Raw genomic sequence first — 27,730 nt, 5'->3', positions numbered from 1 at the left:
CTGAGTGCTAGGGTAGGCAAAAGTGAGTAATAAGAAGCTGAATAAATAAGGATTCAATAAGCCTCTCCACTTTTATCTCTTTTGTAGTTTGATGCCGGCTTATTATTTTATTTGAGGGGAAATAAGGTCTGATAATAAAAATGAAAGGTGAAATTCATTTTAGCTTTATAATTCAGTTATGTAAGATTTTTCCTTGCAGTATATGATACAGTGTTGCCAGAGAAAAGATACAAAATACTAGCTATTTATTTTCAAATGATCAGTCATCCATAATAAATTTTCTTTTACACCCTTCATGCTTTTTACTTTTGCTAGTCTCAAATCCATTATTCTTTAATAATATGATATTTTCAGATTTCATAATCAGATTTCTATTAATAGTGTAGTGGTATCAGTGAGAAAGCCTCCAAGTCGAAGCATTACAGCTGCATTTTATATTAGTAAATGCATGAACATAATTGGTGAAAATATTGAGGTCAGTCACTGAGTCAAGAAGTAAGATGGAGAGAGGTCATGTACTCATGTCCACTGGGTACACATGATAATATGATGCAAATAATAAGAATCAATAGTACATTCCTGAGCTAAAACTTGAGCTGAGAGTTATGTGAGTAAAGAACACAGTGTTGAAAGATACTGTACTGACTCCTTTGCTTCTCAATTATAACTTATTTCTATATTATTAATAGTAAAAACTAATTATTTGTTTTATGTGCTAAAGGACCAAGAGGTTGGGAAATTAAACTTTATTAGTTCAAAATAAGAAGATTAATGTTAATTAGATTACCAAAATATAACCAGGAGATGTACTAGAAGTGTTTCAATAGCTAAAAAGTTTAATAATTCATTTTTAAGCTTAAGATTACAGAAAAGCTCTTCTCAGGTTGTGAGTGATTGCAGCGATGGTCCCAATGTTTTATTTATCCATCTTGTATCCATCATTTTTACCATGTAACCTCATACTCTTTTACCACTGAGATCAGAGTGACCTACTACATCAATTGACACTGAGTTCAACCGTGTGATTTGCTTTTTAGAATGGTATATTGCCTTGTGCACTGAATTTTGCTCTCTTGAACCTTTGCCATCATCAGAAAAGCATGCCCAGACTAATCTTCTGAAAGATGAAAGACACATGGAGCACAGCCAAATCACCAAAGTGCTCCCAGCCAAGACCAACCTAAATCAGCCAACATCTAGCTGTTGTGAGTGAACACACAACATAAGAGACCATAGTATTTGAGTGAGCTCAGCCAACACCAGAAACACTGACTAGCTGATCACAGCCTAAATTGCAAGCATTCAGACTAGTGGGATAAATAAATATTGAATATACTAAGCCACTGATTTGGGGGAATAGATAATTGGTACAGAAGTCCTAATGTTTAATTATAAATCTATGCACAGGGTGAGATCTATTTATTTTCTAAAATCTTGTGTCTATATCTTATGATGTGATTATAATATATGCTTTAGAACTCAGAGAAAGATTATAATTTAAAACATGAAATCAGTATTCCCTTGAAATAAAAGACACTCAAAATATATACTTAAGAGTATTTCTTGTACTGATACCAAAGGCAATTTAATTTTTTAAGGCCATATATTACATTATGATGAGAATGGAGTCTAGGAATCTAACAACCTTTCTCAATTGTCATAAAAATTATAATAAATAATTTGTATGAAAATTATATATCTATATCTATATATATACATATATATATATATACACATATTATATGTGTGTGTGTGTGTGTGTGTGTGTGTATGAATGACATCAACAAGATGGTGAATTAAGAAGTGCCAGGTCTTGGGCGCCTGGGTGGCTCAGTGGGTTAAGCCTCTGCCTTCGGCTCAGGTCATGATCCCAGAGTCCTGGGATCGAGCCCCACATTGGACTCTCTGCTTGGCAGGGAGCCTGCTTCCCTCTCTCTCTCTGCCTGTCTCTCTGTCTACTTGTGATCTCTGTCAAATAAATAAATAAAATCTTAAAAAAAAAAAAAAAGAAATGCCAGGTCTTTATTCTCCACAGAAATATCAAATAAACAAGTACAGATAATTTTATAGATCTCTGAAAAACAATCAAAGATTACAACAATTAAGCAAATGCTTAATCAAGAAGAAGGCATATTCAAATGGTAGGAAATTTCATAACAGTTTTATCTACACTTTGCACTACCCCTTCCAGAGTGTGACATGGAGTGGTCTGGTTGAAGTAACTTAATTCCCAATTACCTCCTGCAAGAAGAAAGGAACAGAATGGAACTTGTTTAAAATCTCTAGATGTCTGAGGAATTCCCTGGGGGCTGTTTTTTTTTTTTTTTTAAAGATTTTATTTATTTATTTGACAGAGAGAAATCACAAGTAGGCAGAGAGGCAGGCAGAGAGAGAGGAGGAAGCAGGCTCCCTGCTGATCAGAAAGCCCGATGTGGGGCTCGAACCCAGGACCTGGGATCATGACCTGAGCCGAAGGCAGCGGCTTAACCCACTGAGCCACCCAGGCGCCCCATCCCTGGGGGCTGTTTTATTGCCTGTTTGTTTCACTCGACAAGAGCTTAGTCAATGAATAGAAGTATAGTTTGGATTGCAAGCTGGGAACTGCAGGAGGTGTTACTGGGCACTGAGATGTTTGAAAATGGTGGGGGGGGCAGCAGAACCATGGATACATTGTGGGAGGTAGGCAAGAGATTAAGGGAAGAGGAATACAATAGAGCATTTAAGTTCATGAGAAGTTGGGGTGAGAGTCTTTAGGAAATTAAGATATTTAGAGGCCTCTGGTGGCTCAGTCAGTTAAGCATCTGCCTTCAGCTCAGGTTGGGATCCCAAGGTCTTGGGTTCAAACCCTGCATTGGGCTCCCTGCTTAACAGAAAGTCTGCTTCTCCTTCTCCCTTTATTGCTCCCCCTGCTTGTGCTCTCTCTCTCCCTCTTTCTTTCTGTCAGATAAATAAATAAAATCTTAAAAAAAAATAAAAAAGTAAATTAAGACATTTAAAATCAGCTGAAGAAATTTAAACTGAAAGGATAAATAAATATATAAAGCACACACTCAGGCCTAAACAAGACCCATACCCACAAGACCTGAGAAGTCCTTACACCTTTACTCCAGACTGATCTCTAGGCTCAGGAGTTTGCTAATCATGAAGGTCTTCTATACCAGTCTTCAAAGACTAGGAGAGGTGATCCATTTTTCAAATGTCTGATTTTCAACAGAAGACCACAGGCATACAAAGAAAGTATTCATTCAAAGCAACTAAATCTCCAGAAGCAGTCCCTGAAGAAACATGTTTCATAGTTACTAGAAAAAGACTTAAAAATAGCTATCTTTTATTATGGTCAGAGAGCTGAAAGAAACATGAAAACTAATGAAATTCCTGAAAACAATACATGTACAAAATGAGAATATCAAGAAAGATATAACAAAAAATAAATTTCAGCAGAAATGCCAGAGCTGAAAAATACAGTAATTGAAAAATTTACTAGAGGGACTCAACAGAAGACAGATGCCACAACAAAGAAAAAAAAAAAAAACAGAAACAACAAAAAACGGGGGAGAACATAAAGGGATGCAGGAAAGGAAGAAATGGGGTATAAAAATGTTTTAATATGTACAGAAAACAAGAAAATGTCAAGGTATGTACTTCCCTATTACTATTTACTCTAAATGTATATGGATTAAATTTCCCAAGGAAATCTCATAGATTGGCAGAATAGATAATAATAATAAAAAAAGGATTCAACTATGTAGCAATTATAAGAAATTCATTTTGTAACTATGGAGACATGTAGAATGAAAATGAAAGGATGAAAAAAAATATTTCATGCAAATAGTATCCAAAAGAGAGGAGTGGCTATACTAGTAATGGAAAATAGACTGTAAGCCAAATACTGTTAGAAGACACAAAGAAGGACACTATATAAAGATATAAGAACCAATTCACCGAGAAGATATAAAAGTTATAAACATATATGCACCAACAAACATTAAAGCTCCAAGACCTATAAAGCAAATAATGACAACATTGAGGAAGAATAGGTAATTCTACAATACTAGTACTACAATAGATAATTCTACAGTACTCCAATTTCAATAATGGATAGAACAACCAGAAAGAAGATTAATAATGAAATAAAGGACTTGAACAACACTACAAACCAGTTGGACCTAAAGGCATGTATAGAACATACTACCAAGTGAATTTTTCTTAAGTACATACGGAACATCTCCAGGATAGAACACATATTAGGCAACAAAACCAGTATTAATAAATTTCAAAAGACTTATCTCATACAAAATATCTTTTTAGGATTATAATGGAATGTGAATGGAAATTGATGGCAAAAGGAAAGCTGGAAAATTCACAAATACTTACAAATTAAACAGCACATTTCTGAATAACTAATGAATAAAGAAGACATCAGCAGGGAAATTAAAAAAATACTTTGCAACAATTGGAAATGAAAACACAAAATACCAGCTTTAAAAATTGAAGAAGAAGGAACACTTAAAAACATTCTCTGAGGCCAGCATTACTCTGTTGCAAAAGCCAAAAACAGTGAAAGAAAAAACTACTAATATCCCTGATTAACATTGATGAAAATTTTCAATAACTTACTAGCAAATCAAATTGAACAGCATATTAAAAGTATTATACATCATGGCCAAATGGGATTTACTCCTGAAATGCAAAAATGATTCAACCAAACATTGCTGAAAGAAATTAAAGAAGGTAATAGTAAATAGAAAGATATCTGATATACATTGATTGGAAGACATAATATGTTAAGATGTGAGACTATCCAAAGTGATCTACAGACTCAATGACATCTCTATCAAAATCCCTATGAAATCTTTTGCAGAAAAAAAAAAAAATTCTAAAATTCATATGGCATCAAATAACTAAAACAATCTTGGAAATGAACAACAAAAGTGGAGGTATCACACTTCATGTTTTCTATGCTTACTACAAAGCTGTGATAATCAAAAGAGTGTGGTATTCAAGAAACAGACTCTTGGGGCACCTGGGTGGCTTGGTCCATTAAGCATCTGCCTTCAGGTAGAGTCATGATTCCAGGACCCTGGGATGGAGCCCCTCATTGGATTCCTTGCTCAGTGGGGAGCCTGTTTCTCCCCCTCCTTCTGCCTGCCACTCTCCCTGCTTGTGCTGTCTTTGTCTTTCTCTCTCTCTCTTGCTATCTCTCTCTCTATGTCAAATAAATAAATAAAATCTTAAAAAAAAAAAAAGAAACAGACTCTTTTTTTAAATTAACATATAATGTATTATTTGTTTCAGGGGTACAGGTCTGTGATTCTTCAGTCTTACCCAATTCATAGCACTCCCCATAACACATACCCTCTCCAATGTCCATCACCCCTCACCCCATCTCTCTTACCCCCTCCCCTCCAGCAACCCTCAGTTTGTTTCCTGAGATTGAGTCTCTTATGATTTATTTCCCTTTCTGGTTTCATCTTGTTTTGTTTTTCCCTCCTTTCCCCTATGATCCTCTGTCTTGTTTCTCAAATTCCTCATATCAGTGAGATCACATAATTGTCTTTCTCTGATCAACTTATTTAGCTTAATATAATACCCTTTAGTTCCATCCACATCATTGCAAATGGCAAGCTTTGGGGGGGTTTTGATGGCTGCATAATATTCCATTGTATATATATATATACCACATCTTCTTTATCCATTCATCTGTTGATGGACATCTAGGCTTTTTCCATAGTTTGGCTCTTGTGGATATTGCTGCTATAAAGATTGGGGTGCACATGCCCCTTTGGATCACTACATTTTTATCTTTGAGGTAGATACCCAGTGGCAATTGCTGGATCTTAGGGAAGCTCTATTTTCTTCTTGAGGAACCTCCATGCTGTTTTCCAGAGTGGCTGCACCAGCTTGCATTCCCACGAACAGTGTAAGAAGGTTCCCCTTTCTCTGCATCTTCAGCAATACCTGTCATTTCTTGACTTGTTAATTTTAGCCATCTGACTGGTGTGAGGTGATGTCTCATTGTGGTTTTGATTCGTATTTCACTGATGCCAAGTGGTGCTGAGCACTTTCTCATGTGTCTGCTGGCCATTTAGATGTCTTCTTTGCAGAAATGTCTGGTCACGTCTTCTGGGCATTGGATTATTTGTTCTTTGGGTATTGAGTTTGATAAGTTCTTTATAGATTTCAGATACTAGTCCTTTATCTGATATATCATTTGCAAATATCTTCTCCCATTCTGTTGGTTCTCTTTGGTTTTGTTGACTATTTCCTTTGCTGTGCAAAAGCTTTTGATCTTGATAAAGTCCCAATAGTTCATTTTTGTCTTTGTTTCCCTTGCCTTTGGTGATGAAGAAACAGACTCTTCACTGTATAAACTGATGGTTACCAGAGGGGATGTGGGTGAGGGATGAGTTAAATGGAGATTAAGGATTGCACTTATAATAAGCACCCAGTGCTGTATGGAAGTGTTGAGTCAATTTATTGTACATCTGAAACTAATATTATGCTGTATGTAAAAATAAATGTGTGTGTGTGTGTGTGTGCGCACGCACGCGTCAATTTGAGAAATAGTATAGATCAGAGAAGAATAAAAAATACTTAAAACTTTCAGGTTATAGGGGCACCTGGGTGGCTCAGTGGGTTAAGCCTCTACCTTTGACTTAGGTCATGATCCCAGGACCCTGGGATCGAGCCCCGCATTGGGCTCTCTGCTCAGCGGGGAGCCTGTTTCCTCCTCTCTCTCTGCCTACCTCTCTGCCTACTTGTGATCTCTGTCTGTCAAATAAATAAAATCTTAAAAAAAAAACAAAAACTTTCAGGTTATATGTTCTGCTTTTTCTTTTGAGGCTTACAGAATAAAAAAATCCCAAAATTATTTTATTTTCCTCATTACTTTTAGTGTGTTTTACTGTTGCTATTTTACTACCTACCCTCCAACCCCAGCTAGTGTAGACATAGTCACAGATGCACACACATACACACACACAAATGCCAATTTAGAGAAGGAAGGGAAAATTACAGGAGGGGGAAATTGGAGGGGGAGATGAACCATGAAAGACTTCGGACTCCAGGAAACAGACTGAGGGTTTCAGAAGGGAAGGTGTGGGATGATGGGTTGGCCCAGTGATGGTTATTAAGGAGGGCACGTATTGCCATGAGCACTGGCTATTATATGCAAACAATGAATCATGGAACACTACATTTTTTTAAAAATGCCAATTTAGGAATTGTTCAAACCAGAGTTAAATCTTAATGTTATATCTGTATTGTGTGCATATGTGTATGGATATATACTTCCAAAAATATCATGTGTGGGTAGAGTTTGCAAACTGGGATTGAAGATATAGGATAAAATGAAATGTTTCCCTTTAAGGTTCAAATATTTCTCTATTTTTATAAAGGATAATACTAAGAATAATATAAAAGAAATCTAGTCTCACCCAAAGATGGAGAGAAATTAAGAGGAGTAAAAATGAGCCCCAAATTGTCTTTCTAAAAATGTCTCCTCTTAATGCTCTAATAGAAGTATCTAGTGACCAGTGGCCATAAAAATTTCACTAAATTGATAATTTTTTGCAAGAACTAGTCCAGTTTAGTGAAAAGACAAAAAATAAATCCATTTATGTTAGTGAGATATGGTGTTTCTAATATTTTTTTCCTTTTTATATTTGGTTTACACCTAGAGCAGTTTATGAGTTGTTTTGAACTTTATAGTTATGCACACCCAGTATCTCCTGGTAAATATGTGTTTACCTTGAGGGTGAAAAGCACATGATGTTAAAATACTTCTCCCTTCTTCATGTTTTAGAAAATGAACAGACATGGAATTCTGAGACTGTGATGATTCCTTTAATAATGTTGCAGGTAGCTATCTACATGGTGACTTTGTCTCAAACTTTAACAAATTTTTTTTTTTCTTAGAGTATGATTTTTCATGAAGTTTCATGGAGTGTCATACGTTTTAACTTGAGACTAGTTTTGGAAGATATATATCTAGGAATGTGTTTCTATTAAAAATAAATATTTTCTTCCCAAACAATGGAGGGAAGTGCTAAAAAGAAATGAGCTACTAGATCATGAAAATGCATGGAGGAAATTTATATTACTATGAAATAAGCCAATCTGAAAATGCTGTAGAATGAATGAATCCAACTGTACAACATTCTTGAAAAAGCAAGATTTTGGAGACAACAAAAAGATCAGTGTTTGTCAGAAGTTGGGGTCTGGGGGGAGGGATAAATAGGCAAAGCATAGAATTTTTAGGACAGTGAAAATACACCACATGGTATTGTAAGGATGGATACATTCATTATGTATCTGTCCAAACTCATAGAATGTACAACGCCAAGAGTAAACATTCATGTAAACTATGCATTTCAGATAATATGATGTCTCCGTTTAAGTTCATCATTGTAACAAATGTACACTCTGGTTGGGGGGGCTAGAAAATGAGGAAAGCTATGCATGTGTGGGGGCAGGTTTGTTGGTATATTGAGAAATCTCCTTCCCTTCCTCTCAATTTTGCTGTGAACCTAAAACTGCTCTAAAAATAAAGTCTTCCCTTAAAAAATTAAAATAAAAAAATTAGAGGTTAAAAAAAGCAACCAAAACAAAACAAAACAAAACAAAACAAAACAAAAGCACCTAGAGGGTTAGTGAAGTTGTGCATGCAGAATTTCTGGAAGTTCTCAGATGGATATGATTAAAGAAATATACTTTGTTTCATATAATTACAAAAGATTATTCAATGCCCTTTATAGTCAGAGCAACTAAGAGAAATTAGAATAGAATTTGAAGTCAAATATGGGTTAATTAAGGTAGAGAAAGGGGCAAGGAGACAGAAGAAGACCAGCTTTGTGTCTGTAATTCCCTTTCAGCTTTGTTGATTTCCTCTCAGTTTTTGGAGTGACCAAGTCTTGTTGAAAAGCCTCCTTGAGAATATGGACCCAAATGGTCTAATTTGGAGGGGAAGAAACACAACTGGGTGATGGAAACACCAGAGAGAAGACAGTGAGTTCACTCCAGAACAATTTCCTTATGTTTTATTAGAGGGGGACACACTCTTCCAAGCAGCATTTTTATGGAAATACTGTTCTCCAGGCTGTGGTTTTAAAAAGGAAAACTTTCCCTTTATAACTGAATGTCTTTGGCCACACAATTTAAAGGTACCTCTTTTTTTTTTTTCTACTAAACCTTGAACTTAGCTTCTTATTAATTCACTAATACATCAATAAACACAATTGAAAGTCATTTTAAACTTTGAAAAAAAGAAGTTCTAAATATTTCTTAAAAAATAAAAATGGAGAGACCTATCAAAAGAAATCAGAAGTTTTTTTAAAGTAAGTGTTACATTTTGTTTTGTTAAGGAAATATTTTCAGAACACTCAAGAATCAAAAAGAATGGGTATACAATACTTTGCTTCTGTTTCTCTATTTCCATATTTGTGTATGTGTGTGTATATTTGTGTGTGTGTATGTTTCTTTGTTTAGAATTTAAACCACATTTAGTTTATAGTCTTATAGTCATGGATGACCATTAAATTTCTTAAACAGTCAAATATTAAGAACTGTCAATATTAAGAACAGTAATCACATTCTTATGATTTGACTACTTTTTCCCTAAAATACTACCATAAATGTCTATTGAGGAAAAGAACTTCCAAAAATATATACTTGAGCCAAACTCCCTATAACCAGTTTCTGCTCTGATGTGCTGAATGGTCTATGCAGTACCAAAAACTCAGGAGCACCCAAAGTATTTAACTTGGTCTCAACTAGCAGACACCAGGAGAAACTGACTCTTTGTCCACACACATAAAAAACCCACACATGATATAATTTTCTAGGTTATGTAAACAAGATTAATTAGAGTAAAGTATTTGTTTACAATCTACTTTATTCCCTACATGATTTGAGATACATAGTCTATACCCTAATAATTTATTCTTATGTCATTGAATAAGGTGAGGTAAAGAAAAGCTTATTACAAGAGAAATATGATAGAGCCAAGACTTAATATTCAAAATACATATACCATGGCTTAAACAAATATTGTTAGAATATAGAGTTTAGGCCTGGAAGGAAGTCTATATTGCTGAATTACTGACTGCAAGAAGAGGCAGTATTAACTCTACAAATGTTAAGGTTTGGGTTTTATGCTCAAAGCAACATGACTACATTGATAAAATTAGCATGAGAGGGATAAAATTAGATAGAAGTTTAAAAATTTCTCTGCACACGATTTGAGTAAAGATTAAAGAGACTAAAGTTTGAAAGGAAGTAATTGAGGTCAGAGAACATGGGGAGGTCCTACTACTTTTAGCAGAAAAGCAATGTGGATTTGTTATTGATTGGTTAGGAGGGGAGAGTGAGACATTGGGGCTAAATCACAGCTTTTTTTTGCTTTATACATATTGTATATGTATTTGTATAAAGAAAGTATGCAACTAGCTGGTTAAAAATTAAGTGGGAAACAAATTTAAGCATGTGTTTCTGTTAATAAGAAATGTAGGGGCGCCTGGGTGGCTCAGTGGGTTAAGCCGCTGCCTTCGGCTCAGGTCATGATCTCAGAGTCCTGGGATTGAGCCCTGCATCGGGCTCTCTGCTCAGCAGGGAGCCTGCTTCCTCCTCTCTCTCTGCCTGCCTCTCTGCCTGCTTGTGATCTCTCTGTCAAATAAATAAATAAAATCTTTAAAAAAAAAAAAAAAAGAAATGTAAATAATTTTTTCCCTTTTTGACCTTATATAAACTCTCCAGCTGTTAAGTCCCTTAAACTTGGAAAGGATGAACCTTGAAAGCATCTATCCTCTGCCTCTCTCCACCTCCAATCTTACTCCTCATTCCTACTTACTCTCAGGGCCTAGGCAAACACGTAAAGAACAACACCACTCTCAGAAGATGGCCTTTGCCCTTGAAATCATAAGCATCCAACATTACTTCATTCATTAAGGCCATGGACTTATTCAACAATAATCTTTTGAATGTTCCTATGTACCAGGCACAGTTCTAAGAACTAGAGTAAAGCATTTAATGAAACAAAATCCCGCCCTGATTGTGGTTATATATTCTATAGGAAGGAGACAAAATATCCTAAAGAGGCAAAATACATAATGTGTTAGGAACATTGTTAATATTAAGGAGAATAATAATATAGTGAAAAAAAGAGGAATTTGGGGTTTATTGTTGTTTATTTTTACATAAGATGGTTAAGGAAACTAAGAAGGTGACATGTAAGATGTGAGGGAGATGAAATAAAAACCATGTTGCTCCATCTGAGAGGAAGAGAGTTGAGGATGCAGCTGGGACAATGCCCATTCTCCTCAAGATCTTCCAAGTTGCTTCCCACCGCTCAGTTCTGAAATCATTCCCCACATTTTTAGGGTTTGTTAAAGGAGCATCCTACTACTAGATACCAAAATTTGTATTGTATCTACTGTTATTGGATAAATTATCCCACATATTAGTGTCATAAACCAAGATATATGAATTATCTTTTATAGTTTGTGTGGGTTCGTGATTAAGAAGAGGCCACTGGACAGCCAGTGTCGCAAGTTTTGTCTGAGATGGCAGACAAGATATCAGCTGGGGCTGCAGTTGGCTGGAGGTTTGACTGGCACTGGAGGATCTGATTGCAAGATGGCCAGTGTACATAGCTAGGAGCTGGTTACTGGTGGGAGATCTCAGCTTCTCTCCAAAGGAACTTTTCCACAGGCCTTCTTAAGTTTCCTTCTGATATGGCAACTCATTTCCCCCACAATGAGCAAACTAAGAGAAAACAAGCAGAAGTTATTCATTTTTTATCTAGTCTCCGAGGTCACATAGCATCACATATAACATGGTTAGTCTATTTGCTTGAACCAAGTAACTAAGCCTAAGCCACATTTAAAGTGAAGAGTAGCAAAGATTCCTAGCTCTATTTTAATACCATTGTAATGAGGGAATAACAGGTGCAAAATTTCAGGAGCAGGCAAATTAAAGCAAAGTCCTGTGACTGGCAAATTAAAAGTAACAATAATGAAGCAGGGTAGGATGATTAGATTATTTGTCAGAGAAGATGACAAATCTCTCTTTGAAAATCTTCAACTCCCTTTGGGAAACAGCAGTAGTTAGAAATCAAATGAACAGTTTTGTGACTGCTCTGCTACTGTAAGAGTGTACATTAGTAAAGTGCATCATAGTTTAAGATATTTTAATTTTAATTTTATCCCCTATAGTCTTATTTTCCTCATGGCTGCAGCTTTTTTTCTGTCCCATACTGCCTGTGTCAGAGATGGTATAACTAATACACTACAAGTCACGTTAATGTTAGTGCAATTTCAAAGAGCTTGCATGTAGCTTTGGCTGCAGTAGACATTGCCTTGTCATAAGCATTAGTATATCTATACATAATACTGAGATTTGGGGCTAGTATAAAGTCAAAGACAAAGCATGTGAGAAAAGAGACTTTCCATTAACAAGTGATTTGATTATTTTCTAAAAAGCAAACCATATTCCAATGATTGGAAAAAGAATATTGGCAAAGTTTTGATTGACCAGAAATGGATATGTGCCTCTATGCAGTGGTCAATAATCCCTCATTCTTTTAGTTACGTATATACCTTAAGGAGCAGAAATAATCTTTAACTGAATGGCACATGTTAAAATGTAGGCCCATGGCTTCTCCAATTAAAAAAAAATGTATAATATTTCCAGTTACTTATAAATCTGTTCTTGCAGGGATGCCTGGGGTGCTCAGTCAGTGAAGCATCTTCATTCGGCTCAGGTCATGATCCCAGCGTCCTGGGCCTGGCTCAGTGAGGCATCTGTTTCTCCCTCTCACTCTGCCTGCCATTCCCCCTGCTTATGTACTCTCTCTCTCTCTGTCAAATAAATAAATGAAATCTTCAAAAAATTAAAAAAAAAATCTGTTCTTGCAAATTCTACTCTTTAGCACTTGTTATCAGACCATGGGTATACCTCATACTTTTGGCTCATATTAATATTCTCTTTTTTAGAAGTCTGTAATATAAGGGAACCTTTATTTGCTTAGGATGACTTGTTGATGTCTCACAAAAACTCCATAGAAGTAATTTATATATAAGACAACTTTAATGTCCTAGTACCTTACTTTGTGGTCGATTTCCATGAAAAGACTTGTTTTATTAAATGGTGAATTTTGACTCATGTTGAACTCATGCATTTTATTTTTGCTGTGACTTTGGTTAAAAATCAGAAATACTTTTGGGATGCCTGGGTGGCTCTGTCAGTTAAGCGTTTGACTCTTAATTTTAGCTCAGGCCACAATCTCAGGGTTGTGAGATCAAGCCCTGTGTCAGGCTCTATGTTGGACAGGGAACCTGCTTAAGATTTTCTCTCTGTCCTTCTCTCTGTTCCTCCCATCTCTGCTTCTGCTCTAAACAAACAAACAAACAAATAATAGTAAAATACGTTTTGATGCCTGGGTAGCTCAGTCAGTTGTGTCCAACTCTTGATCTTGGCTCAGGTCTTAATCTCATGGTTGTGAGTTCAAACCCTGAAAAAAAAAGTAAGCAATACTTTTTGTTGTCTTATGTTTTAACATTTGTAGTAAGGAAGAGGACCCAAAGAATTAAAATAAAATTTTGAAAAATATTGTGGCATTCATGATTTTGCACATCTGTCAACACTCGTAGACATGTACACTAAAAATGGTCACTTGTAACACATATAAATTTTGCATTAGCTAAAAATAAATAAACAGATAAGAAATAAATTCTAGAATAATTTAGTATGTATTAAGACAAATGGCCAATTTCATGTTTAAAATATGTTTCACCATATATATGGAAGTGTGTGTGAGTTTTATGTGTCTATTGTTTCATTAGAAAACAACAATTAGCCTCCAAATAACTTAACAATATACGGAAAGTTTTTATGGAGGCTGATCTGTACCTGTATACTCCATTACTACCAGGCTACAGTGGAGTAGTTGACTGCTTACTTTTTTCAAGTTATGTTAACTATGCCATCTGAATTGTATTCCTCCACATTTTACAAAAAGCAATTCATAAATGAACAATTGTTCTTTTAAGCTTTCACTATAAGCTCCTAAATGGAATGGACCCTGTATTTAAACCCTGGTTTCCTAGGATCTGATACTATGCCTGTGAGTAGATGCTTTAATACAAGTTTAATAAATTAATTAATGTACAAATGAGTGGAGAGGATATAAAGTTGCAAAGAATGTTAAAAATCTCATATTTTCTCCTTTTTTCATTAACCTCAATTTGCACTTATAAACTTTATTATGGCAAGCTGACAATCTTAATTAATGTTTAGAATAGCATAGTTATTGCAAGGAAGTACTTTTAGAATTATACAAAAGTAGGTTTGTATTTTGTGGAACAAGAAGAAACCAGAGAGGGAGACAAATCATAAGAGACTATTAATCTCAGGAAAGAAACTGAGGGTTGCTGGAGGGCAAGGGGGGGTGGCAGGGATGGGGTAGCTGGGGGATGGACACTAGGGAGAGAAAATACTATGGTGAGTGCTGTGAATTGTATAAGACTGATGAATCACAGACCTGTACCCCTGAAACAAATAATATATGTTAATTTAAAAAAATTTTTAAAGTTTGTATTTTAGGTGTCCCAGAGAATCTCTTGCACACAAGCTATTTAAAGTCTATAAACATTAGTTTCCTCACCTGTAAAATGGAAATAATTACTGTCATAAAAGTAAAAATATTCATTAATATGAAGTCCCTGAGCACACTTGACAGGCACTTACTTAATGGTTGATTCTAAACAGACATTATTAAATCCACTAGAGCACATATGCCCATATAATTAAAGGTTATAAAAATAGCATATAGCATATTGGATTTTCACTCCACATTTTTTTTTCCTGTGGTGGCTTACATTTTTATTCAAAGTTTTAACACAAAAGTTAATATTCACAGAAAGAAGAGTTATCAGCAATCTGGTGTTTGACATATAGATATTTTGACTGTGGTGAATATCTGCCATTTATTTCAATCACTATGTGTTTAAAATTAAATACAGTTTGAATTAGATTTTCAAGCCTCAGGCCAGCATTAGTTGCTAATCATTTCATTCATTTATTTTGATATAATCAATTCCTGAAAACTGTAATTGAAATCCAAAGAGTAGATAGATCCTTTTCTATTAAAGAAGGTGGACTATGTTTCTTCTTTATCTCAGATGCCTTGAGTGAAAAATGCATAGCAAAAAGTCTGCCTTAGGAAGAAGCAGATGAGGAATGCAAGAGCAAGAGCATCTGGATAAAAGGTTCAGAGCTTTTGACACTTCACTTGAATATGTAAATTAGACCTTTAGCTTTATACTAAGCATTTAATATTCTCATACAACACACATCATGCTGAGAGAGAGGAAATTCAGAAGTCTAGCATCAGTTTTTAATCTTAGGTGCATATTGGAATCATTTAGGAAAGTTTCAGATCTACTGATTTTTATGTCTTATCTCCAGAGATTTTGGTTTAATTCTCATGAGGTATGGTCTGAGCATTAAGATTTTTATAAGTTCCCTGGGTGATTTTTATTTATATTTAAGCTTGAAAATCACTGACCTAAAATGAAAGGGAGTAATGTAAATAAAGTTCAAATAAATACTGCAGAGCTTCTTCCACCATATCTAATTAGAAATAAGGGAAAAATTTGCAAAATATGTTGATTTCCAAGTCAATAGCTAACTGTAGTTTACATATTATCTTCCCTGAGTCAATTTCAAAACATATATAACTCAACGGTAAAATAAATAAACAAAATCATGACAAGTTGTTCAAATAGCTTATTTGCCTTATTTATCAGATTTTCTTTTCCAAATTAACTTATTTCCAAAATATATTAGTTTTTAATGTTACTAAAATTTGAGCAAATTAAAGAACACTTTTTCTCTGCCATAACTAGTGGACACCAGAAAGGAATTTATATTTCAATCTTAACTTCACAACAAAATGGTATAACCAGTCTAACTTTGTTTGCCATAAAAATTCTAACATTCTTGACAACACACTAAACAATACATTATGAAGTGGATCTATTTCTATTTCTTTCCTGATACAAGGGAAAAATGTCTATTTAATATATGATATTCATAATTAAAAATTTTGAATATATCGGAAACTATTGGAATTCTTCCTCTCCACACACTCAATTCCTGTGTTTAAATCTATTAAAAAGCAACAAGGTGATGTATAGTATGCCCTCAAAGCTTTCAGAGTGAGTAATACCCAGCTTTTCTGGTATTCAACATACCGCTTAGTGATGATGATAATAATGAATACCCCTGTGGACTCCTTTAGGTATTAGGAAAATGGTTTGCTTTAACTCATAATGATCTCAATTTTACATCAATCAGCTGACTTTGAAAAAAAACTCCTTAAGAGCAGAAAATACTATTTCACTTAAACAACTGTAGGTATTTTGTAAACAACACACTATGTCCAGGAATTACAAATATAAAGTAAAATAAATAAATGTGTTCCTTGAAGGTCTGGGCTTTATGTTAGGTAGGGAAATGCTAAAATGATTTAAACTGGAGCTATATCTCAACTTCGCATGCACCTGATTTTATAACCCCAGTAAATTATTGTAAAAGTTTATATCTACATTAGCAACAGAAATACTCCAGACTGAGACCTTGCCTGAAAAAGAGTCTTTGGGAAGTTCAGAGTAAAGATGTGATGAACAAAGTTCTTTGTAGTACAATGCCAAAACAAGTAAAGAATAGCAAAATAATTGCAGTCTGATCAATGTAACTAACAACTAGTAGCTCAAATTGTTATTTTCCTCAGTAATGTGTAAGTCACACAAAGATTTTCTGTGTCTGCCAATTTTATAATCTATTTATGACCTTTCTTTTCCATTCTTAAAGTACCTTGGTTAAGATTCTTAACACTTTCACACCCAAAATACTATATAAAGATCTAATTATTTTTTCTGCCTTTCCGTTCACATTCATCTTACATGCTATTGTCAGATTTTAAATCATACTATATTTGAAATCTTTCATTTATTTAATTTATTTAACTTAAAATACTTTTATTGAATATTAACTAAGTTTCAGGCACTATGTTAAACACACAGGGTGGGGTACCTGGGTGGCTCAGTGGGTTAAAGCCACTGCCTTCGGCTCAGGTCATGATCCCAGGGTCCTGGGATTAAGCCCCACATTGGGTTCTCTGCTCAGCGGGGAGCCTGCTTCCCCCCTCCCCTTCTTTGCCTGCCTCTCTGCCTACTTGTGATCTCTGTCAAATAAATAAAATCTTTAAAAAAATAAAAATAAAAAAATAAACACAGAAGGTACAATAGTGGGGGGGGGAAACAGTTTCTTACCTTTAAAGTCAACAGTTTCAACATAAAAACCGGATTTAAAAAAAACCCCACACCTAACTTAAAAATTTAACTTATAAACTCTACTACTTACTGTTTTTGAGAACTATTCATTTTTATATTGCCCAGTTACTTTGGCATTAGGAAATATGAACAATAATACTTCAATAGGATTAATTAGAGGAATAAAAGATAATCAATGGAAATTGCTTGGCACATAGAAGTTTTCAAAAAATTAGCAGTTGATTTCTATGTAAATCTTCAGGTACCATCAGAGGTTGTGGTTTTGTTTTTTTTTTTTACTTGCAGAAGCCATTCTATTAATTCTCAATAGAACTGATATACGAATTTATTGTAGGCAAATCAGTATAGGACTTAAATAATTGTTTTGTCTTTCATGTTTTTCCTTAAGCATTTCATAAAAGGAATCACAATTTAAAACTCAGACTACTTCAATCATAACCAAAGCAAAAGTCAAAGTGTAAAAGAGTGAAGATGTTTTTCTTTAAATCACATATGTTTTTCAAGGCCCTAGGCAAGGTTTGAGAAAGAGTATCATTTCATTATTGATCCAAGCATATCTTTAGAAAGAGATACAAGGTAAAACCCCTGGGGTAAATTCCAACAATGAGAGTCTCAGGAAGCAGTTGCCAGATGTTTCAGTGTAGCAGAATCTGAACTTACTCATTAAATGCTAGCTCATTTCCATGAACTCCAAAATAGCTAATAAAGCTTATAGATTGACTTATTAAATTAGTCCCCAAATATACCAAACCTGGTCCTTGAAGACATATAAAGCATTAAAAAGAATGAAATCCAAAGTAAGATAGGGGAGGTAGACTTTTCCTTTGTTGAGAGCTTGTAATAGAATGAGAAATTTTACCGAGAAAGAATTCGGTCTCTATAGTGAAAAAATCTCAGAAAGCCTCAAAATAGTTATTGAATGAAAAAGACTTTATGGAGGATAAATTAGATATCAGGAATATTTGAGGCCTTTTATGTGTTGTCTTTTGTGTTCATGAATTAAACTGTTAAAGGAATAATGGTTTAGATGAAGAGTGAATAGAGATTGGGTTATCCATACAGACTGTTCATGGACAAATTTGAAGTAAATAGCATAAGTCAGATTCTAAATATTCAAAATAGGGGGGGAAGGTAGCAAGTTTTGAGACTATTAGATGGCCACAGTGATATTCAGACTGATAGAAAAGGTATGATTATGACCACATTGCAAATGGTAGATTTGGCTAAATTTTATAAGACTGAGAATACTTAGTGTAAGCAAGGATATGGAGTGACTAAAATTTTCATGTTGAGAATGTAAGTATATGCAATCACTTTGGAAAACTGTCAGTTTCTTCTGTATGAATGTAAGTACCCATTCTATATGACCCAGTAATTCACTTACTCTCTATATATCCAACAGAAATGCATACCGATATGCCCCAGAGGACATGCATAAAATGTTCTCAGTAGAATTACTCACATATGCACTTGAAATTTATTATTTTTGGCCAGTGAATTGTTTGTTAGTCTAATGCAGATCATTATGGTTACCTTTATGTCATTTCTTAATCACTCATATGTTGAATTCTTTCTATAAATGTATATATACTAAATTTTATATAGAAGTATATATCATATGTAGTATTATGCATATGTACTACATACAATATTATATGTTGTATATATAGTAATAAATGTTATACTATACTATGTATATTTTTAATACAATTATTTTGTATACTATATATTATGAGTTTGGCAGGGCCCTCATGAGTGGGATTAGTGCCTTTATAAAAGAGGCCCCAGAGAGATTCCTTGCCCCTTCTTCTAGGTGAAGTTACAGTCAGAAGATGGCCATTAACAAGAAGCTGGTCTCATCAGTTATGCGCTGTTACCTTGAACTTTTCAGTCTCCATCTCTGTGAAACATAAATGTTTGTTTATAAGCCACCAAGTTTGAAGTATTTTTGTTATAGCAGCCTGAACAGATTGACAGTCCCTCCTTTCTTGTGAATAGAGTTATGTTCTTAAAAGTGAATAGAGTTATGTTCTTAAATGCAGCACAGCTATTGGCTATATTTACTCATTTTCTGAGGGTGAATTTTTACCCTGAAGGTATTTTGGAATATCCGTTATCCATTAAGAGTCGTGGAAGACATTGCACAGATATTCCTGAAATCTAGTTGCTGACCTTAAATCCTCATTCACTTTAACTTCATTTCTCAGAAACTTGCAGATTTGACTACTCTCACCTTTACTTTGACTTACTTTTGGCTTCTCTCTGGTTTCTACAATTTCCAATAGATTTCAAATTGACATGGCAGCCACCATGTCTTAGAGTTCTGATTCCTCCATGCTATCTACTCAGTATAATGTCTTGATTAGAGTACAACTCTCAAGACATATTAATTGATTGATTTGAAAATATAGATCCAGGAGTTCAACTAAAATAAAAACAAAACAGTTTATATTATAAAATGTCATTAGGTGAATTAGATCAGGTATTTTTAAGATAACTAGTATATGTACATTCATACTGCCAGTAGGTAGACCCTACATGTCACATGAAGACCATTTTCTTTTTAGATTCTCTTTTGTTGTTGTTGTTATATTACTTTCTATTCATATTCTGCACTTCTTTCTTCAGTGTATTATAGGATTGTCTTAGTTTAACAGACTGCTTATAGAAAGAAATCTCAAGGCCAGGTGGCCTATAAACAGAAGAAATTTACTTCTCATAGATCTGGAGAGTATGAAGTCCAAGATCAGGTTGCTGGCAGATTTGGTGTCTGGTGAAAGCCTGCTTCCTGGTCCAAATGTTGCTGTCTTCTTGCTGTGTCCTCACATGGCAAATTGGGGTTAGAGAACTTCGTGGGGTCTGTTATATAAGAGCACTATTGTCCTGCCCCAAAATAAGTACATTAAGACCATTCATGTAGGCTCCATTTTCATAACCAAATCACCCCCGAAAGTTTCCACTTATTAATACTATCACACTGGGGATTAGTTTTCAGCATATGAATTATGGTGGAACACAAACATTCAGCCTATAGCAAGGACATTATCACTAGCTCTCTCCTAACTCAAGCATTAATCATGTTGTTATGTGACTTGAAAGTACTACATGATGTTAAAGAATTTTCTTTTTTTAATGTGGGCTCTGGGTAGAGGGGGTTGCGTTGCATTTGATTTAAATGTAGAGACATTGAAAATACCAAACAAATAACCACTGTTATTTTTCACAAATGTGCTGGGCTGACAGGTTATTTAATATAAACAGAATAATGTGTGTCCTGACATTTTCAAATTGTCTAGGAACTTTTAGAACTGAATACTTCATCATGCCTTTAGTTCTTCGGTGTTCTTTTCAGAAAATTCTTTCTGCCTAAAATAAAGTGTATGGCATTAAATCTTCTAAGAAGACCACAAACAAGCTTACCTTTTAAAGAAGCATTTCCAATGTTCAAATCAGATTGGAATTTCAGGCAAACCTCCAAATATGCATTTATACTTATACCAGTTTAACTTTTATATGTATCAGATAATTGCTTTGACAAGGTGCGAATGGAGGTTAACTAAATTTTGAAGGGGATAAAAAAAAGTTCTATTTTCAACAACCATCTTGCTCTTTTCTGATGTTTGGTTTCAGAGAAGCATATGCATCCAATATACAGAAAAGCTGTACCTTAGGAAACCAAATGAATGAGCTTCCTTGAAAGAAAGAGAGAGAGAGGAGAGAAGGAAGGAAGGAGAGAGGGAGGCGGGAGGGAGGGAGGAGAGGGGAGGAGGGTAAGGGAGTAAGGAGGAAGGAAGGAAGGAAGGAGGAAGGGAGGAAGGAAAGAAGGTAGAACAATTTTAAAAAGAATGTATAGTGCCTCATTTACTGTTTTATGAAAGAACTGAACACAGCCATCATTATCATTGTATATAGAAATTAAAACTGAATGTAATCACACACACACACAAAGGCATTTTTAAATATCCCTTCTTTCATTCTGCCTATAGTCTCTCATGGCTTCATTTATTGCATCTGCAACAATCTGAGATTTAATTTCTCAGCAATTCAGTTGCATTACATTAGCTGGACATCTGTTTAAGGATGGTCAAAATATAAAATCATTCACGGCGTCATCAGAGCAGTGGTTTGTATGTTTGATTTTCTTTTTTTAAAGATTTTATTTATTTATTTGACAGACAGAGATCACAAGTAGGCAGAGAGGCAGGCAGAGAGAGAGATGGAGGCAGGCTCCCTGCCGAGCAGAGAGCCCGATGCTGGGGCTCGATCCCAGGACCCTGGGATCATGACCTGAGCTGAAGGCAGAGGCTTAACCCACTGAGCCACCCAGGTGACCCTGTATGTTTGATTTTTAATGATATATATAATTACCAAGTACTTACTGGAAGTATATTTGGGACGTTTAAATCTTTAGTCTTCCTGGGCCATTGGTACTAAAGGAAATATTAAAGATGAACAATGCAAAATCACATAATAAGCTTTAGTTCCTCCAATTCTATACCAAAAAAAAAAAAAAAAAAGTGTCCAGTCTTCATAGATTTTTAAAAATATTTTACTTAAATTCAACTTAGGTGACATATGCTGTATTATTAGTTTCAGAGGTACAATTTAATGATTTCTTCAGTTGCATATAATAGCCAATGCTCATTATATCAAGTGCTCTCCTTAATGTCCATCACCCAGTTCCATCACCCACCTTCTCTCCGGCAACCCTCAGTTTGTTCTCTGTAGTTAAGAGTTTCTTATGGTTTGCCTCTCTCTCTGTTTTCATCTTATTTTATTTTTCCTTCCCTTCCCCTAGGCTAGGACTTCTAGTACTATGTGGAACAACAGTGGTGAGAATGTACATCCCTGTTGTGTTCCTGGCATTAGGGAAAAAGCCTTCAGTTTCTCCTCATTGAGGATGATATTCGCTGTGGGTTTTTCGTAGATGGCTTTGATGATATTGAGGTATGTTCCCTCTATCCCTACATAGTGGAGAGTTTTAATCAAGAAAAGAAGCTGTATTTTGCCAAATACTTTTTTTGCATCTATTGGGAGGATCATATGACTCTTGTCCTTTCTTTTATTCATGTGGTGTATCACTCTAATTGATCTGCAGAAGCTGACCCACCCTTGCAGGCCAGGAATAAATCCTACTTGGTCGTGGTGAATTGTCCTTCTGCTGTACTGTTGGATCCTATCAGCTAGTATCTTGATGAGAATGTTTGCATCCAGGTTCATCAGGGATATTGGTCTGTAATTCCCCTTTTTGGTAGGGTCTTTCGTTTTGGGATCAAGGTAACACTGGGTTCAAAGAATTAGTTTGGAAATGTTCCTCCCATTTCTATTTTTTGGAAAAGTTTCAGAAGAATAGGTATTAATTTTTCTTTAAATGTTTGGTAGAATTTCCCTGGGAGGCCATCCAGCCTAGGACTTTTATCTGCTGGAAGATTTTTGATTACTGATTCAATTTCTTTGTTGGTTATGGATCTGTTCAGGTTTTCTATTTCTTCCTGTTTCAGTTTTGGTAGTTTATATGTTTCTAGGAATGTATCCATTTCTTCCATATTGCCTAATTTGTCGGCATTTAATTGCTCATAATATTCTCATAATTGCTTGCATTTTTGCAGTATTAGTTGTGACTTCTCCTCTTACATTGATGGTTTTATTTATTTGGGTCCTTTCTCTTTTCTTTTTGCTAAGTCTGGCTAGGGGTTTGTCAATCTCATTAATTTGTAAGTTTGATGAGATATGAATATGTCCTGTACCAGTTACAAAGCTCATGAGGCATAACAAGTCACTGAACTGGCAAGTGAGGGAACAGAAAGGATAGAAGGTGCTCAGTACTTGGAAGAAGCAGGAGGAAGGCAGAGAAGTCCATATTTTATAAATACCCACACTGAGTATATTTTAGATTAGATGAAAAGGTGAAGAATGAAATGTGGGAGGCTGAAGATTCATGATAGGAATTGGGGTTCCCTACACTATAAAAATATATGCCTCAGGGATCATAGATCATGGAGCTGGTGTAAGGTAACTTTGGTGCTTGGCAATGGCTGGAATGTACTATTAAAAGTATTAAATTGTCTGTTAACTTGCCCAGCAAGCCTCCCCTTGCCCTTCAACCATCTGAAGCTTTAACATACCACGAGGGACAGGCCTGCAGAACTTCTGCCTAAAACAAGTTCACTGTGGTAATTTGCTGCCCCTGAAAAGAATGTCTGTACTAATAAGTTGCCTTAAAATTCCTGCATTAGTCTCACTAGCACCCACATACTAAGGATTAGAAAATCCCAACTTCCAGCCCCACCTTCACTCTTGAGCTGCAAACTTAAGGTCAATGACTTGCTAGACATTTCTTCCTCAATATCCTACAGACTCAAAATGTCAAAACTGAACTCCTCCCCCTATATTCTGTATTGAAGTTTCTGCCAACATAACCTCTCCATTCATTCTGGCCAGAAACTTGGAATTCTATCTTTCACACCTTCTTTTCCATCAATCTGCTCAAATCCAAGCAACAAGTTGCAGTTTTGCTTCTTAAATGTATTTCTGGTCCAATGTCTCTGTGCCATCCTTAATGCCACAAACCTGGGTCAGATTCTCTTTATTTTTTGACTGAGATGTCTTCATTTTTCTCTCATCCCCATTTTATTTTGTCCTCTTTCAATTTCTCCTCTAAAGAGCTGCCAGGGTTATCTCTGTCCAAAATCCTTTCAGAGTCCTCCCTCTTTGAGTAGTCCTGACTGCCAGCTCCAGCCTCACTTGACTTACACCAGGAATTATAAGAACAATAGTTTCCAGCAGGCTTTCTGTACCTCCTCTTCTCCTGTACCTGCTGCCCATCTACCTAGATGGATTTCTACTTCTACCTCTTCTGCACCTGGTTCATGCCTACTCCTCTTCTGTTAAGATTCAGCTCAGATCAGTTTTTTGAGCATCCTTACCCTAGGAGTTGGCTTAGGCAGTCCCCAATACCCCCAGAAAAATGAATGTGGTGTCAACATTATTTCCCAAGTTTGAGTCATGTCCCCCACAGGACTATGAACTCTTAATCAGCTGTCTTTTATTCTCCTTTTATCCCAGAGTCTAGCTCACTGCCTTGCATGAAACAGAAAGACTGCTTAGTATAATTATTATTAGAATGGTATTTGAAGTTAAAAAAAAAATAGATATCCTGAATATCTTGAAAAAGTTTAGCCATTTCCTAACTTTTGACTGAACAAGTTGATTCCAACTCTCAAGATTAACTTTACAGGATTTTCTAAAAATTAAATGAAATAAGTATATCTTAGCTGTGCGTCTAGCCCATAAAAAGAGCTCAATAAATGGTTGTATATGTGTGTAAGTTGTTTTTGTTAATAGTATTATCAATGCCGTTATAGCACTACTACTTGCTAAATGAATGCTAATAAATGAATGAAAAGATGTTTCTGTGGGGCCAATCAGAGCCATGCCTTAAATGGTATTAGCCCCCCACTGTTCAGTAAGTCCTCACAGAAAAGCAATCAATCACGTTTATTTCCCCAGTTTCCCTCAGAATTCTGTGTTCACTCAACCTGTGATGGAACGTTTTTTTTTAAATCTCAGGCACTCGACTGAGTTTCAAAACTCCCCAATTTTTAGGGACTCCTGTGGCGCAGACTTGCACTGTTCTTCCCTGGGGGAGGTAGAGGGTCTTGCCATGCTTCTGCCTTTTGCTGGACCTCTCCCAGGAAAGCATTTGCATGAGTGTATAGTGGTTTGCAGTTTACGACAACACAGGGCAGAAAGCTAGCACCTAGACTTGCTGTTTTCAGACAACTTTGCCACTCCTGTGCCTGGGACCTCTGCTGCACTCAGGCACCACCCATTTTTCTTGTGACCCCAGGGAACTGAAGATCACACTGTCACTCCTGAGATTTCACCCTGTTTCACCACATGGGCACCTTTAAACCAGGGATGTCCCAGACTTCTGAAAATTCTGATTTTGTACTCCTTTGCTTATACTACTTTGGAGTAGACTCCTTAAGCAGGCTCCCTACCTTCTGCTGTATCTTTAGCTATATCACACTGGATTCAAGTCTCTGCACCTCCTACTTTCCAAATGGTGGTCATTTTCCTACCAGTAGACTTGCAGCGTTTGTTTTCTCAAATATCTGATTGATTTCTTGGGTGTTCAGAATGTTTTGATAACTATCTATTTGTATTCAAGGGTTGAGACAAACTTAAGAGTCCCCCTACCTACTCCTCCACCATTTTTACTCCTCTACCCAATCTTCATGGATTTTGACAAAATTCTATCATGACTATAAGGTTAAACATCACACAGTGGCCTGCTTTTAAAATGCATGCTACTCGATAGGACAAGTTTTCCGTACATTTCTTCTCCACAGAACTGACTTAATGTTTCACTTATACTGGCTTTGTAATCTCCACAGTACATAAAATATTTAATGTATTGTTTTTAGTAAATATTTGTTGACTGACTTTATGTTTTTGTACGGTAGAGAAATATAGTGTAGAAACTCTAGGACATGTAGGAATAAACCTCTGTGGAGTAAAAAATTAAGTTTCAACAATTTTGATCCACAGTGTGATGGTCATTCTGAGAAATGAACACAAGAAGATTCTATCAACACATTAGCCTCAAAAAGAGAATGGCAGAGGGTAGAGGGAGGGATTTAGCTAAGGAATTCTAAAACATTAAGATCAGTATTAATTATATTTCTTTTGTGCTTATTCCACTCTTGAGTTGGCCTTGCTAAAGAAATAATGGAATTTAGTATGACTTTGATACCGAAGGGCTTCCTAAAAAAGAATGGTTTCATTTTTGAGTTGATACCGATCTGCATAAGTATTCATGGGAGTTAACATTATAAATTATTTTTAAGCTTTTATTTATTTGACAGAGACAGACACGGCGAGAGAGGAAACACAAGCAGGGGGAGACAGGGAGGGAGAAGCAGGCTTCCCAACAAGCAGGGAGCCCAATGTGGGGCTCGATCCCAGGACTCTGGGATCATGACCTGAGCTGAAGGCAGCTGCTTAACCAACTGAGGCACCCAGGCGCCCCAACATTATAAAATTTTTAAACAAAAACAGCAAAACCAAACAACAATAATAACAGATTTCGTTGCTAGATTATATAAATGAAAACAAAATAATATAGCTAACAAATTCATATTTGCTTAACTTTTTTCAGGGAACTGGGAAGACATTGGTATTGCCTCAGATACTGTTCCTGGTGAACAGGGACTGACAAAAGTTTCCTATAAAGGACCATATAGTGAATGTTTTACATTTTCTAGCCATATATGGTCACTGTCATATATTCTTCCTTGTCTTTTTTTAAGCCCTTCAATAATATTTTAAAAACATTCTTAACTTGAGGGCCATAAAAATATGAGCCTTGAGTAGATTTGACTCCCAAGATGTGGTTTACTAACCCCTAATTATTACCATGGTAAACTACATGGCATATATATTAAATAAAGTATTTTATCCCTCTAAGTGTGTATGATAGCCAGCCTCCAAGATGATCCCAGAGATCTCTGGCCCTTCATGTGTTTATACCTTTAGGTGGTCCCTTCCCTTTGAGTGTGAACTGGGCTTGGTGACTTGCTTATTATGAATAAATAAAGCAATAATGACAGTATGTGGCAAGAATTTAGGCCATATAACGCAGTATGGTTTTGCTTTCTATCTCTTAGACCACATGTTCTGGGGAAGCCAGCTGCCAAACCTTGGGCAATCATATGAAGAGGCACTCATGCAGCAAAGAACTGAAATTTCCAGCCATAGCTGATCCAGTGATTAAAATCAGAAATTCCACACCCAGTCAAACCTCAAATGATTGCAGCCTTGATTGTCATCTTGGTTGCTGTTTTATGGAAGATCTAAACCAGAACCAGCAGGTAAGTTACTTCCAGATTCTTAATTCACAGAGTGTACAACATTAAATGTTCATGGCTATGTTTTGGAGTAAGTGGCTGTGTAGCAATAGAGAACTAGTAAGAAATAATTCTGCTATGTTAGTTTGTAAGAGTTTAACTTGGTTATCATAAAACTGCAGATGACTTTATTCTTAGCTAGCATATTAGTCAAGGTTCTCCAGAACAATATAAATATAAATACAAATATATATACACATATATACATATGTGTGTATATATATATACATATATATATGTATATATATTTTTTCCTTATTTTAAGGAATTGGCTCACACAATTAAGGAGACTTAGTGAGTCCAAAATCTAATGGAGAAGGCCAGCAGGCTAAAGACTTGTGAAAAAGAGTTGCAATTTGAATCCAAAGGAAGTATGTGGGCAGAATTTCCTCCCTACCTGTGTAGGCCAGAGTTTTGTTGTATCCAAGGCTTTAGATGATTGGATTCCTTTAGATAGAGGTCCATCCA

General features: G+C 35.6%; 1 long non-coding RNA gene across 1 annotated transcript in view; it reads left to right on the top strand.

Annotated features, from left to right (window-relative positions):
* The window catches only part of LOC125109715 (uncharacterized), a 265,291-nt gene extending 238,073 nt beyond the window's left edge, over positions 1-27,218 (top strand). The window contains exon 3 of the long non-coding RNA XR_007130348.1: positions 27,023-27,218. This is a non-coding gene — a long non-coding RNA (uncharacterized LOC125109715). The remainder of the gene's footprint in view (positions 1-27,022) is intronic.
* The last annotated feature ends 512 nt before the right edge of the window (positions 27,219-27,730 follow it).

This window comes from Lutra lutra, chromosome 9 (assembly GCF_902655055.1).
Source record: "Lutra lutra chromosome 9, mLutLut1.2, whole genome shotgun sequence".
NCBI lineage: Eukaryota > Metazoa > Chordata > Mammalia > Carnivora > Mustelidae > Lutra > Lutra lutra.
The sequence above is the reverse complement of the archived record's forward strand: the minus strand, read 5'-3'. Positions and strand labels throughout refer to the sequence as shown.